The sequence below is a fragment of the Dermacentor silvarum genome, chromosome 3 (assembly GCF_013339745.2).
Source record: "Dermacentor silvarum isolate Dsil-2018 chromosome 3, BIME_Dsil_1.4, whole genome shotgun sequence".
Taxonomy (NCBI): Eukaryota; Metazoa; Arthropoda; class Arachnida; order Ixodida; family Ixodidae; genus Dermacentor; species Dermacentor silvarum.
This window is the reverse complement of record NC_051156.1, coordinates 174,623,958-174,635,644: the sequence shown is the minus strand read 5'-3', so window position 1 is coordinate 174,635,644 and position 11,687 is coordinate 174,623,958. Positions and strand designations below refer to the sequence as shown.

General features: G+C 46.8%; 2 non-coding genes across 2 annotated transcripts; both read left to right on the top strand.

Annotated features, from left to right (window-relative positions):
* The first annotated feature begins 500 nt into the window (after positions 1-500).
* On the top strand, positions 501-572 carry Trnae-uuc (transfer RNA glutamic acid (anticodon UUC)). The gene has a single exon. It is a non-coding gene; the product is annotated as a tRNA-Glu (tRNA).
* Positions 573-582: 10 nt separating this feature from the next.
* Trnaq-cug (transfer RNA glutamine (anticodon CUG)) lies at positions 583-654 on the top strand. The gene has a single exon. It is a non-coding gene; the product is annotated as a tRNA-Gln (tRNA).
* The last annotated feature ends 11,033 nt before the right edge of the window (positions 655-11,687 follow it).

Sequence of the window (11,687 nt, the reverse complement as noted above, 5' to 3'; positions counted from 1 at the left end):
ATTTAGTGACTTGAGAACGCCAGGTAGATGCGCGGGCGAAAGCCCACGAGTATATATTATGCGTGCTTTTCAGGAGAAATTCACAAGGCTGAAAAAAATTATTCAGCAGGGACGTTTTGGTATGCACCCGAACTACGATTTTTTCACAGAAAGCAAGTTTTTGTTTACTTAGAAGCTTAATTCTTCGACCTTCTTTCTTTATTATTTATTGTCAAGCAATGTTGACGTGGATATGCTTCCGCGCCAACTTACCTGTCGTAAACGTACCTGAACATCGAGAATGTCTGCCATGCTCATTTAATGATTTTAAAAATGATGTATTAGAACAAGCCTCGGCAAGTACAGCGAACGAAGCCCCATTCTGCTCAGCGATACGACGAACAATGTAATCGGGCGCAAGCGGCCGCTGCGATTACTGCGTCAGCAGTGACCGCATTGAGGACGCCACGTGGTTGCCGCAGACAGCAACCGGTTGGAAATTTCGTTCGCTGGCCGCTATCTCCGGCGTGGTCTAGTGGCTAGGATATCTGGCTTTCACCCAGAAGGCCCGGGTTCGATTCCCGGCGTCGGAAAATGTTTGATGGTCTCATGGTGTAACGGTTAGCACTCTGGACTCTGAATCCAGCGATCCGAGTTCAAATCTCGGTGAGACCTGCACTTTTTTTTCTTTTGAATGTATCTATTTGTTGCACCGCCGCTGCGCAGAGACGAATATTTTCTCCATGTTCGTAATCGGAAGGCCACTTTCGTTCTCTCCGGTTTTTTTTTTTTTTTTAAACAGAGAACGGCTATCGAAGGATATACTTTTTTTTTAAGTTTGCTGTAGTGCAAGGTATACAATACTAGTCTTCTTGTGCTACATTCTGTTGCAGTTATCTATTCACTCATTTGTTTTTTCTGTGCGGTATTTTGTTGCAGTTATTTTTCGTTCCTTTGTTCTTCCTATGCTTCATTATTTTGTGCTGCATTCTGTTGCGGTTATACTTTGATTCCATTTTCATTTTTCAACGGCATGTTCAAATTGCTTTTTGCTGCTTAAGCCACAAAATTGACCAAAATAATTGTTAATTAAGCCAATACATATAACTTGCGAACAAGGCAGAAGCTGCTATTTCATGGAACATTCTCGAAGGAAATCTTATCAACTCACCTCTATAGTGACAAAGCTCAAACATTCGCGCTAGAACATTGTAGTGTGCACGTAGCAAAAATGGATAATTGTTGCTGCTGGTCGCCTGAGAAAAACGTAAAATTTTACGCTGTTCTAGCAGCTGTGTCCGCAGATAAGTATTTATGTCAGACGCCTTTCCTAGCTTATTAAACTCACCAAAATGGTACGCACGCACGCACGCACACGCACACGCGCACACACACATACACACACGCGCACGCGCACGCGCACGCACGCGCACACACACACACACACACACACACACACACACACACACACACACACACCACACACACACGCACGCACACACACCACACACACACACGCACGCACGCACGCACACACACGCACGCACACACACACACACACGCACACGCACACACGCACACACGCAAACACACACACACACACGCACACACGTGCGACCAGAGCGCCACAGTCAGTGCCGACCCCCCGAGGAGCTGGTTGCGCGCTGGACGGTTTTTAATGACGACTACTTCCGACGACGACTATGCAATGGCTTTCCAGCATCAGCGCGCCTTCACAACCGCCAGGGCTATTTTCAGCAGCGTGGCCGAGTGTAATGAAGATGAAGAGATGCACTTGGGCTCGGGCGCTATAGACACCGGGTTTGTTGCTTAACAAAACTTGCTTGACAAAACGTCGTTTTATGCATTGAAGCACAAAAGTAACCGTAACGCCAATGCATTTCTCCGCAAAGTTCGGGAATTAATATCTCGAAAGTGGTGTCATCATGAGAATTTGTTCCAAGTAGATCCGCCTTGCGAACTCCATGGCTAGAATTTGTAAATTGCAATATGGACCATCAGGTAGTTGGTTCAAAACTTAATTAGTGAATTTTTGTTTTTTAGTCGATTATGCATATCAATTTCTTCTGCAAGTAATGTCCGCCTCTTCGAGTAGACCACCTCATTAACCAGAATTGTGCTATATGCCACAGGCAAGCTTTAAAAAATTTTGAAAGTGTTCGCTGAAACACCCTGTATATGAACGTAGTACATGTAGCACATGGACGTAGCCAATATATTTTCTTCTACCGTGCAAATTTACGTGCAAATAGGGTACCTTCACTTATGCTTTTCGTGGCTCCATTGTCTATTGCCTCGGTTCCCCAAATTCTCGCTCATTTTCTCTTATGAGTATTTTTCTACATCTAAAGACACAAAATTGTTTTCTGTTCTATTCGCCTGTCGAAGCAAGTTTTTCTCGAATACTCGTATATACGAATAGAAAATTTCGGCTGCGGGAAACTCCTAGTACAGATACCAAGAAAAATAGAAAGCTTACACTTTGAAATTATCGTGTCAGCAGTGAGGCAGTTTTACTATATTGACGAGCGCCATAATTAGTCCTTGCGAGCTCTACGTAGCACAGGTCCTTGAAATGCACATAGAAATTATCCCGCCTACTGCACCTTACTGACGACGTTTGGAAACGTCTAGACTCTCGAAAGTTCAAAACCCCTTTAATTTACCGTGTTCGACGCCCAAGCCAACGCGTGCTAACCAGTACAATTTTGCTCCCACTGAGATGGTGCGTTCTTAGGGTGTGGAAGTAGCACAGCATCCACCGGGCATGTTTCGTCAGCCTGTCTGTGTATCTGTCCAGAGGTAAATGAGTACCTCGTTATCATGCCCAAGGTCTTAAGTAGTGTAACTAGGAAGACATTAATCTACAATGGAAGGGTAGTAAGACATGGCTTCAGTAAAGAAAATTACTTCAAGAATAAACGATTTGTTAACAGGAACCACGACTAGTATGGGCCAAAAAGAAACAAGAAGACCATAAGAACGCAAGAAATAACGACCGCTGTGACGCCATTCACTATCCCCTTTCAAATAAGATACTCTTAAAACTCATTCGTGCATCTCGAATATTTGCAATGGAAGTAGCGAGCTCCTACCTCGTTGTTGACGTGCCCTTTCCAGCGAGTACTTCTGGTACTCGATGGCGAACAGCACGATGAGGGCCAGGATGACGGGGGCCGCACACACTCCGGCGCTTACATTGCAGGCCTTGTTCATCCGCCGGTTCCTGCACGAGCAAGAAAGTATGCACGAGCACGAAAGCTTGACACAAAGTGTGCGCGAGCAAAAACGCACGCGCTTGAAACAGACTCGCAATGTCCTTCATGAAAGGTGCGGAATCGATCAGTCAACCGCTCTGCATGATTCATGCATGATTCATGAAGTCTAGGATTTGACGAAAACTAGTCTGGCGAGGAAAGAACATGGCTGAATAAACGTACACTCGCCAACTGAAGAACACAAGACATCAGATTGAGCCCTCCCTGCCCCCTCCCAGAGTTGTACGCAAGCGCATTACGTCTTCCGACGCATATATAATAAAGACAATCATGCATTCATTCATTGTGAACAAGGCACCCGTACTGGGCGCCGAAACTGTAAATCTGTTGTTTCGTGTTCTTCAGTTGCCGATTGTGCGTTTATTAAGCCATGCATGATTCATGCAGGATTCAATCTTTATTATGAGAGGTAGAGCGAGCTCTTCACTGATTATGGAGAGGAACAGGCAAAATGCGCGTCGACGGACGCGCTATCTGGTGGCAGATTTGCGAGGTGCGCTCAGAAAAGGCGGCAGCCATAGTCCGCAGTTTTCTGCATCGATGCTCGTGACTCTTTTATACTACGAAGCTGTGTATGCTAGGCGGAAACACTCGTGGTCCGATCACAGAAACTCTCCGGGGGAAATAAACCTGTCGAAAACTTGCGTCTCGTTCACTTCGTATATACCAAAATTGGTATGGAAGGGTGCGAATGCATGACTAACCTGACTGATAGGTCATGACATCAATAACATCACATGCTCGTCAGTTACGTCAAGATTAACGATACTAAAATCACGTGTGGCGCATACCCGTATTGGATATGCGGGTATGAGCCAGGGACAAGAAAGACAGAAAGGAAGAAAGGAAAGATAAATAAATAAATAAATAAATAAATAAATAAATAAATAAATAAATAAATAAATAAATAAATAAATAAATCACGTGTTGCTCATACCGAGGCCGCACATTTCAGCCTCGCTGGTTCACCATCTGTACGGGATGCATGGGCGGTGAATTTTTATTGCGATAGCAATTATATGGACACGCCAAAGCAGATTTCTGCCGTCGGCGTCGCCGTCATCGTCGCCGTGAGGTTCCGTATGACGTCAATAGAGATGAAATCGTCGCCGCGCGCCACCGAACGCTGTATGTGCGAGTGAAAGGGCGCGAGGGACGCGCGCTTTCACGGCGGAGAACAAATGCGCGTTCTGCGCCGTGCTCCCTTAAGGGCTGCAGAAGTAGGCGTCTCTTTCCTCTTTTAGCAGAAGTAGGCGTCTCTTTCCGAAGCTGCCTGGAAGAGGCAGCCGAAGCTGCACTCTAGTGCCTCGAGTATGTTATAGCCATTCCAATTGGCGCTGTAAAAGACTCTTTCATGGTTTCAATTCGAGTTGCAGTGAACGGAAGGGTTTCGCGAACAATGCGCGCCTTGTCATAACGTCATAATGATTGTCAGTTGCTTCCATAGCGGGAAGTACGTGTCTACCATATTGTCCATAAAGACCACTTTAGGCCACTATGAAACATTGCATGGCATGTAATTGCTTGGCTCTTGATCTTAACCACGAACCTTATCGTTCAGGTGATTGCTATACATACAGGAAGCGCAGTCGTGTTAACAGCCATGTAGATTGCTTTTTCTGGGTGGCTGTTTCGGAGAAAGGTGAAAGTAGTAGCAATTTTTTTTTGTGGAGCATGCGCGCTTAACTTTTTTTTTTAGACATTACTGCAGTACTCAAAGTGGGTACTTTGAGTAGAACAACTCTACAGAGCAACAAGAAGCTTGACGAAAGCTTCGCAGGCAGTATCCTATTCTAACATACTGATTTATATATAATGTTGGCACCAAATACCAATATTGTTGTTCTGTGTAAAACAAAATGGCCGCCGTAACTAAGTACCAAAGAAATGTTAAGTTTGGAGCGAAGTGCGGTACAATTAAAATTTTCTATACTGAATTTACAGACATTGTTTTTACACAATATTTATGAACAGACACGGGCACCTTTCCAAAAGCAGTAACCCCTGCAACTCTATATAGCTTTGATATCCAAGCAGCAAATTTTCACGATTAACGCAGTTTCGAAAAAAGAGACTGCACTTTAGGCGTTACAGCAGAAAGCAGTCAAAGCATGCTTCACGAAGTACAGCTGGCGCACCCCATAAATCGAGCATGCACGAAGCGAACGAGCGCGCGCGGCAGGCGAGCGAGTCGGAGTGAACGGCGTCCTGGCGGTGACGTCACTCGGGAGAGGGCGCCACTCCAACTTCTCGCCACTAATAGGGGCTTTCGGCCTAACTAAACTCCCTACACAAGAATGGTACCGCCATCCTTTGATCAACGCCGCTTCTCTCTCTCTCCTGTATCTCCGATTGGACGATGATCGCGTGCTTTCACTTCTTTATATTTCGTTTTTTTTTTCGCCTCAGAGCCATGTTGAAAGTCACACTTCCGCCCGGCCTGAAAGCTTCAACGTGGAATTTCTAGGAGCGCCACCATCGACTTGCTTGCGCAAGCAAAAAGTAAAGAAAAAAACAAGCGCTTTAGGAGAGGAGACGGCGGAGGAAAGAGTAGATGGCGGTACTTTTACTATATAGGGACTTTAGGCCTAACTAGGGTGCCTCGATGCCAGCGCCGCCGTTCAGGGTGGTGCCATCCTTTTACCGCTCCCGCGCCGCCGATTTCTCGCTGCGACGCCATCTTGAATCACAGCGAGCGGTTGCGACTGCTTGGTGCCGGTGCTTAGTTCGAGACACAGTGCGCGCGGATGCTTCGCTGACGCTTCAATTGCTGGACAGAGTTAAGCCGCATGAATGACAAGCTTGTCAAGTGCATCGAGTCGACATGACGGGCTGTTGTGTTCCCAAGTGCACCGTATCGACGCTTCGTTGTTTAAGCTTCCCCCGGGACCCAGAGCGAAGGAAGAGATGGGAAGCCCAAGTAAAGCGGTATCACTCGAAGGCAACGGATAGCTCCTACACTTGCGAGGCAAGTGTCAAGAAAGTTTAGACTATCGCACCATGCTTTTCATTTAAATAAGAAAGTATTCTCTGATCCTCGCTCACGTACCTACGTTCGCTCACGAACTCACTGCACCGATGCTGTCTGAGTAGCCTATGGTTTGCGAGCGCGCGTCGCATAGGCTTTTGCCGTTTTGATCGGCGCAGTCTATGCGAGTACCCTTATTTTAAGGACTGACGAAAATGCTTCGCCGCGAAATAGTCTTACATTAGCTACAAATCGTCATGTAAACCACCTATTTTACTTTTTCACGGGAAGCACACATCGTGTGTCTGTTGTTTCTCTCTTTTTTTTTTTCCTTAGTTTTTTTTTCGCTACTGGTTATTTGCGACTAAAGAACGCAGTACTTCTTCTGGGGAGAGCGGCTGTTGTGTACGTGGCAAGCGAAGCATTGTAATTTTCTCTGATTTCTCAGCAGATATCTTGCGGATCTCAGGTTGTTACGTTATATAGCTGATTTTTTAGACGAATATATTTGTAGCGTGGTGCTCGTAAGCCGATGGTCATTCGTGCTCATTCCCGATCGTAGTGCTAGTGGGTACTGTGACGGTCTTTAAATGCCTGTACACGGTATGCCCAGATGTAGTAGAGTTAAGGGGGAATTATGGGACCAAAATGTTTCGGCGCTTTCTGGCATGGTGTCTGTTGTAGCCAGTGCATTTCTTCGAAACGTGTGAAGCGAGGTAATACAGCATTACTTCTGCGAAAATTTATTTTTAAGGACTGTAATGGGTTCTCTGTATTTACAAGGCAACTTTTCATATCAATAATCACTTGTTTTACTTGTACTTAGAAACACTTTGAAGAGGACCAGTACGAGGGAAATCGACAGTATGGGCGCCGTCTGTTAAAGTCAACAGCCCTACATCATCATGTGCTATATTTTCGAAGTCAAAAACATTGCTAATCTGTATTTGACTTAGTTTCATTTACAGTTTTTGTACGCGATATGTATGCAGTGTTGTTTATTTCTTCAATGTAGTTATCAGTGTTCTAATGGTTATTTATAAAATGTTATGTACTCGCCATCGATGTGTTTGGCTGATGCGACGTATTCGATGGTAGCTGATGTATTCTGGCTGGATATCTTGATTAATATTACCCGCGGTTGCGTTTTCTTGTTTGTATTCTTGTTTTCGATTTATATTGTGTGTAATAAGGTTGATGTACTCACTTGAAGCCCCCCCCTCCCCATGTAATGAATAAATTTAAAAAAAAAACTCTCCCTATCCCGAATTGTGTGTGTCGAGCCTACCTTGCGAATTTTTTTTATCTCGGCTTTCAACATAACCTTGAGGCGCCACACAGTGCATATAATTTTTCATGTACATATCTCTTTCATGATTGACTGTACTAGACATTACTAAGTAAATCTATTTTGTGCATCGTTTGGTTTCTTGTGTACTACGCAAGATTGACACAGACAAGTTACGTTACATTTTTCTCTGCAGCACTAACTAAACCTTATTTTCACATCGCAGTTATTTTTACACCAGCTTAATCCTGTCAGCACACAGTTTTGTGGGCAAAAAAAGCAAAATTTGGCGTAGATATTGTCAAATAATTGCAACGAACGCGAAGAGCACGCGCAACGCAAGGGAAACTAACCGCCGTGCGCGAGTGGCTGGCTATATACGGTAAAGGAGGCGTGACGTGCAAACCAAAATACAACAGCGAAAAAGAAAAACTTCCACACACAGGGGGTCGCAAACCTTATATACCAAGCATCGAAGCGCAAAAAAATAATAAAAAATAGTGCGTATTTCAAACATACACACGGCATAATAAATGTGATTGAATTAGGCAACTTGGGGCATGTTCCCGGCGCCATACATTTACGTCTTCGACCTTCGACGAGTTAACGGCTATTGGTTATAAAGATGTGCAGATGCGATACCGATAAAACAATCCTCATCAAGGCAAAGCACTTAGAAGTGCGCCGCGAGTAACACTATTTGTGAACGCGAGCGTAGCTGAGTCTGAGCTCATGTGATTCAATATGGTGGCGCCAGCGGGGTTGTCTCCACCCTGAACGGCGGCGCTGTCATCGAGGCATCCTAGGCCTAACTGCATTGACGCGCCATCTTCTGGCATGGCGCTGCGCTCGAGACTAGGACTCGAACGACGGTGCGTATGTGCGCGCAATCATACCTGCTGGCATGCCATGTTGCCTTTATTAACGAGGTACGCTGCTTGTAGACTAAACGTTCAACGGGCCGCCACTAGTGCCGCTTCCGCTGCTCCATCACATCAGCGCCGCTGTTACATTGACTGAGTGCGGCGAAACTGGCTCGCATGTGCGTCGAACATCTCGTTTTATTGGTTATCGTGTGGCCGACTGCCTCTTCTAGCGGCATTTGGCGACTCAAGCTGAATACCTTGCTTCTTACTGCGGCCTTGTGTTTCCGGAAGCGCTTCCAATATTAGCTGCCGCTTATTAAAGCCCGGTTTTCGAATCGCTGTCTTTTGGCGCGCAGAAAGATCGCAACCGTTATCGACACTTTATTCTTCGAAAGGAGCAGTGTACGTTGACATCAAATATTGGAAGCGCTTGCGATAACATAACGTTACAGTCAGAAGCAAGGCATTCAGGGCCGCAATTTTGTAGCGATTCCGTTTTCGCACTTTTCGCGCTTTGTCAGTGGTCAGAGCTGTCAGAGCTAACACCGTGGTCAGAGCGACGTCCCGCCCGCGTTATCAAAGCGATCAGCCGGCCGGGAACGGTGGATGATAAGAGTGGCATATAATCGAGCGGAAGGCATCGCGACCGTGGCCGAATCATCAAAAGGCGCGAGAGAAGGGAGTAGGCCGCACAATAACCGAATAAATTACAATGCACGGCGGAAGCGCGATCTAGCTTTGGCGCACGGGTCAACTCAATGGGCGCGTTAAGTTAAGGCGCTCGAACGCGCTCTAGCAAGCAGAGTGTGCTCTTTTAAACTTAACGGTTAAAAAGCGACATCCGGTGCGTGATTTTAGAGCGCACTCTACGCGCTCCACCCTGAGCCGCTTTTCTGGACATTCCGCCATTTTCTTCGAGGCGTGACGTAGGCTCGACGCTTACAAAATGGCGCTGATGGCCCCGTTTTGCTTTCGTAACGTGATGCAAATTTGACGTTTCGCCTAAGAAACTGTAATCTAGGCATTGAACCTAGCGTTCTTGATAAAGCAAAACAGTTTTCCTCCCCAGCAAAAATAAAGCAGCTGGCTCAAAGCGTACGATTATTCCATCAAAATTGTTTCTCGCTTCCGTCGTCTGCTTCATTAGCTAGGATGCGTGTCCTTGGCAAACGCAATGAGTCATCGTATACTGGCGCCCACGCGCTTGCTTTCTAGCTTGAGACAACATACGCGACCTACCAGTGATGATGAGCGCACGCTCTAGGCCGCGTTATCGCTATCTCGTGAAACGCAAGTGACTCGTCAGGCTGAGTCACTTGCGGCCGAATTTCATCGATAGCGTTGTGCGCGCCACAGGTACCCGCTTGCGCGACGCAAGCGCCGGCACTGCCATCTCTTGTTCACTTCGCTGCTTACTCGCACCGCGAGAGGAAACTTCAAGACGCCGCCTTGCATACATTTATTTTTATAAATTAAAAAGTTGCCGTTGTCATAGCCTTTGATGACACGAAAAGACATTAATATTGATTACAATACAAACGCAGTAGCGAAAAGTGCAAAGGGTCGCGAGAAGTTTGTTAGTATTATTTCAAATAAACGTGTTTTTAATAGAAATGATGGTTCAAAACACAAATGCCAACACCACCCGAGAACGATGCAAACGCTATGAGCACGCGTTGTGAACAAAAGATTTTTATGGCCCCAAATGACAGGGAAAATGCAGCGATACGCATGCCTCTCCAGTGCCATTGCATATGGCCGCTCATTACCATAATTCGCGCGGCTCGTGACACCACAAATTATGTCGGAAAACCTCTGCAATGGCAGCCCAGCGCAACGTCACGCAACGTCAAATTGACGTTTACGAAACGGCCCTTCCTGTGACGCTCTTCACGGGATATTCCTTCAGCCAATCAACAAACTGACATGCCGGCTATCTAGGAACGCCACCACATATTCGCAAAATTTAAGATGCATTGCACGGGTTTCTGCACGCAACCGTCCACTTTTTAAAGCGCTAAAGCCGCAATATAGGTGCCAAGTACCACAAAAAGTATTAGTCGATAAAATTTGCAGCTCTACGTCACGTTTCGTCATTCTGATGAAAACGCAAAATTGCATTTTGCAAAACTTCCGTTTCCCGGCACAAATTTCAAAACACGTGACCTCTCGACAGCCAATGAGAGAGCCAACATGGCGGATAATGGCGGCCGTGCAGCCGCCATGCATGTCGAGAATGCCTCTGGAAACGGTGCGCGAGAGCGCGCGCCTGCTACGGCTTCCGGAAAAATGAGTTAAGCTCCGAAGGCGTCGCACTCGAGCGCACTCGAGCGTGCTCCTTTGGAGTTCGGAGCCCGCTAACTTAACTCACCCAATGGAACGGCAGCGCAGATATGACGGAGCAGAGGAAGCGGGAAAGGCGACTGCCCGTTAAACGTTTAGTCGTCAAGGTACAGTAGTCAAGGAAAGCAACATGACACGCCGTAAGATACGATGGGATGCGCATGCGCATCGGCGCTCGAGTGCCACTCTCGACAGCAAGCGCCGCGCCGGAAGGTGGCGCATCGGTGTAGTTTGGCATAAAATCCCTATATAAGAAAAGTACCGCCATCCTTTGATAAACGCCGCTTCTCTCTCTCTGTATCTCCGATTGGACGATGATAGCGCACGCTTTTCACTTCTTTATATTTTCTTTTTTTCCGCCTCAGAGCCATGTTGAAAGTCCTCTGCGCAGCCGCACTCGCCGGCGGCGGCGGCGGCGCGCGCCCGGCCTGAAAGCTTCAACGTGGACTTTCTAGGTGCGCCACCGTCGACTTGGCTTTCGCAAGCAAAAAGTAAAGAAAAAAGCAACCGCTTTAGGAGAGGAGGCGGCGGAGGAAAGAGTAGATGGCGGTACTTTTCTTATATAGGGATTTTAGTTTGGCATAAAACCCCTCAATGTAAAAGTAGCGACACGCTTTGAAGAATGCCGCCTCTTCCTCGCACGCCCTGTCCGAGGCCGACGCCGCGTCGTCATTGGCCTAATGGCATCACGTGCGCCATCGCGCCGCCGGGCACTGGCTGCGTTTGTTTACGATCGCGCTCCATCGCCACTTTCGCCTGATAAGCGTCTACCGACTGGCGAGGAGCACGTGTTGGCGCCGTTGCTCGTCCGTGTTGCTTTGGTTTGCGAACGCCTGGAACTATGTTTTGCGGCAAGTGCGACGCCGCTTCACGGCAATTTCCATCACCATGACCTGCTGCACCTTCGGATGCCAAATTTGTTTCAGCAAAGGCTACTATAGAAG